Source organism: Chiloscyllium plagiosum, chromosome 11 (genome assembly GCF_004010195.1).
Source record: "Chiloscyllium plagiosum isolate BGI_BamShark_2017 chromosome 11, ASM401019v2, whole genome shotgun sequence".
In the NCBI taxonomy this organism is placed as follows: Eukaryota; Metazoa; Chordata; class Chondrichthyes; order Orectolobiformes; family Hemiscylliidae; genus Chiloscyllium; species Chiloscyllium plagiosum.
In genome coordinates this window covers 57,752,722-57,756,497 of record NC_057720.1, presented here as the reverse complement: position 1 = coordinate 57,756,497, position 3,776 = coordinate 57,752,722, and the positions used below count along the sequence as shown (strand labels likewise).

The 3,776-nt window shown below is 39.1% G+C and overlaps 1 long non-coding RNA gene across 1 annotated transcript; it reads right to left on the bottom strand.

The window, feature by feature from the left end:
- Window positions 1-727: 727 nt before the first annotated feature.
- LOC122554429 lies at window positions 728-2,240 on the bottom strand. Its single transcript, XR_006312990.1, has 2 exons — window positions 1,131-2,240; window positions 728-825 (listed from the first exon to the last, which is right to left on the bottom strand). It is a non-coding gene; the product is annotated as an uncharacterized LOC122554429 (long non-coding RNA).
- Window positions 2,241-3,776: the final 1,536 nt, after the last annotated feature.

Below are 3,776 nucleotides of genomic sequence, written 5' to 3'. Positions count from 1 at the left end.
GAAACATATAATCCGTTAAAGAAAATGGTATGTTAGCATGAGACGTGATTACAGAACAATGGTGGATGTATGGGCAAACATGAAAAACATCTGTTTCCCACTTGTACAGAGACACAGGAACAAACCCCATTTAAAAGGGCTTAGTGATAAGATGCTGTGAGGGGCAGCGCAGATGGAGGGAGCAGAAAATGGTAAGCAAAGGATGGGATGACGTCAAACAATCTTATGGAGGCAGAGATAGACATTTGTCATGGACAAGGCCGGATAAACAGAAGTTGTGGGATCAATCTTAAGGAAATGAGTGACGTAAGCGAAGCAGGGAACAAACAATGGAATAAGGAAAACATATGGGAAAAAACTGTATAAATTTCGAGAGTTTGTTGGATTTGATGTGCATTTGTCACTGCCTTACCTGGCATTAGACACTGCACCCACTTGCAAATGAACAAATAAAACGACGCTGCTGTTTCAGATATTTGGTCTCGGACTGAAATTATTGAAGTGAGTGGGCTTTGTTTCTCACAGGGGGCAATCATTTTTTCATAACTAATTAAAATTGATGGTAAAAAACCAAACGAAAAAAAAGGAACTTCAGTGCAAGGCACACTACTTCAGAAAGGAATGTTTTAATAAAAACCACTTAAAGGATTTGAAAACAATAATTCTTCTCCCAAAAGAAGCAAGCAATTAAACATGATAAAAAACACAAAGGCTTGAAAGGTATAAGTTTTTTTTAAAAAGGTGGTTTTATTTTATACATTCTCAGTACATTAATTAATGGTAATGCCTCTGCTCCATTAAATTGCGAGGGAACTTTTCCTGAGCCTGGAAAATGCAAAATAAGTAAAGCAAGAGATAGTAAAATTATGGAGGATGTGTAAAAGGTGAATTATTTCTTCCTTTGACATAGAATTCCATTAACTGCAAGCCAAGCAAACGTGTAATTTGTATGTAGTGCAATCTATTAATATGTTAAAAATCTATTTTAATTTTATCTGGGGGAGCTCTTTGACTTTGTTCAGTGATAATGGGTTGTATATGTATTTCTGAGGTAAACGCGCCTTGTTCCCTGAACCTTTGCTCAAATATTCCCCAAGAGATGTTTAAATAGATTTTGCAATAGGGCGTACCTGCATTTAACCACTTGGGTCAATGAAAGAGGACGGTTGTAACTGTTTAAGCATGCTGGTTCCAGGTCAAAACTCGCCATTATTATGATTGTTCTTCTTCAAAGTAAAACGTTTTGCGACCTTACCAACGTTTGACACAAGATAATGGACCGTTAAATATAAATATCGATAACACGTTCGCATTGCTTGCATAATAATCTTTTCACAACCTATGTTAACTTGTGTATAATAATTAGGAATTTCAGGAAACACGATAATGCACTCACCAAATGTTTTTATTCAATATTTATTCAGTGTACTTAGTTTACGTTTCCTGAACAAGCTGTTTTAAAATAATGTTGTTGTGATGTGTCCTGTGGACAAATGTTGGCCCCTTTGTTAGCTGTGCTATGCTGTGGTGGGAAAGTAAACGTTTCTTTGGGTGACAATAACAGGAGGCGCTAGGGCCCGACAGAAGGTTCGCACTAATACAAGCGACACAAGGGAGGGACTTCCGTTTTGAAGAGAAATGGTTGCGTAAAACAGACGCAAGTGCCAGAAAATGTACGTGGGCTAGCGATATTTACCGACAATGCTTCATTGCTTAAATACCACATTTCCCACAACAGGTACCAGGGTTGAGAAAATCAGTGCTCACTCTCCTGACAAAAGCACCACACGGGTTTGGCCAGTAATTGCTTGTGGTGTACTGGACTCCCGATAAAGTGGCTCCCTCATAGCAACTTGGAGTGTTGATCTCGAAGTACACAGCGGAAACTCCTGGCGTTTAACAGAATGCAATTTACGGGAAAGCAAATGATCTGTACAGTTCTGCCCGGACTGTAGGGGCGGTCATTACTCACTAAGTCACAGCAGAAACTAATTCGTGAGAACAAGCTCCAAGTATCATTCAACATGTAGTTAAAAGGGAATTCAACTTGGTAATTATCAGCACCAATCCATAGTTCCTATGAACCAACTGCTAAAGTGAGGGCTTTAACGTTAAGTGAACATTGCAACTTATTTCGCATTCATGCGTGTATTGCTTTCATTTCTCCATAGAGATCAGTTTCTCGAGGGGAATTTCGCCAGTTTTATACGAGCTGCTTATAAACAAATATATTGGACCACATTCCTAATTAGGGTTTCCCGTTTGGAAGACAACAGCACTATGCTGCCCCGCAACCTTGTATTCCATGTCTCTCAGGTCAAACAAAAAAAATTAAATACTTTTCCAAATTCAAAATCCACATGTTCCGGCCATGTTTATCTCCAGATCAACGTAACTACAAAGTCTGCCGAAACGATCCCTATTCGCAAAATTCCTCAAAATGATACCTAGCCATTTTTAAACAGACAAAATGTGACTGAAAAAGGGATTTTCCAACAATATCAACTCACAATCCATGGGACCGCGGTTTCAGAAGCTAATTCCAGCTTCGTTGAACAATATGCATGGAGGCGAGGCAAGTTTAAAACACACTTAGATTCTACGTACAACAGGACATTTCAATTGGCAGTTACGATTTCCTTTTGAAAATTGGCCAAAATCAGCTACATATCAACTGGCTTGCTGTAAAAGACCTGATGTGCGGAAGAACGGCCAAACAAGTTTCGACACAGTCAAAAATCCTCACTAATGCAGCGACCAATCACCCGCCACTTACTGTCTCAGCCGATTAGCACCGGCAGCTGCGGTTACACTGCAGCAGATCATTCCCAGAAGTTGACTACCTTCCTCTAACCCCGTGAATAGTTTGGTGATGACACACGGCTCACAAGTTTGATTTATCATAAGATCGTAAATGGCAACCAGTTAAAAATACTTGCAAAGTGCACTGTTCTCGAGTAATGATCAAATATTTTGAAGCAACTGTTCAGATGTGTTAAGACAAACGTACGAAGAAGTGAGGACTGACCTGGGTCCTTCTGGCTCAGAGGCCGGGACACTACCAGCGTGCTACAAGATCCTTCTGGATCAACAATAAGCTATTGACCACCGTTAATGTCCTTGCTTTTGCTTTCAATACGCAACATTCCCCCCAAACTACACAAAAATCTGGAAAGTTTAGGTGCCTTTCAGACATGTAATTTTGCTCCTCGAGACATTTTAAACGTTGTATTTCTGATGTAAACGTGAGATGTTTCTACCTCGCCGGAAATGGTGAGTAGGGGCTGCAATCACTGCAAATACAAAATTAGTCATTCGTCAAAGAAAAGTAATAGCGAACTGTTTCGATTGCAGAAACATCTCTGGTGCGACAGTGCCTTATTACACATACACTATCACTATTCCTAACGGGTCTTTAAACTGCTCTACACACCTTTTTACCATTCGAAATTCTAAACTGAAAAGATTTTTCCTTCTTTTGGGGTAGATGACAAGTACAGCATTGCTGAATTCATTCTTAACAGAGTCTGTTTTTCTTTCACCCGGTGAAAATAAAACATTTAATCACTATTGGTGCATCAGAATTTTCATTGAAGTGTTCTGGCTTTTGGATATTCTTGAAATTAGCACTTGCTTAATGTTAGCAAAAGAACTATTAGTATAGGCACTAAAATGTTAGCAGTTAACTACTTTGTATAATTTGCAACAATAGTGGTGCCGTGCATTTTGAAACTTGAAGCGGATATCTGAAATTAGAGGACATTTGTAATAACTAT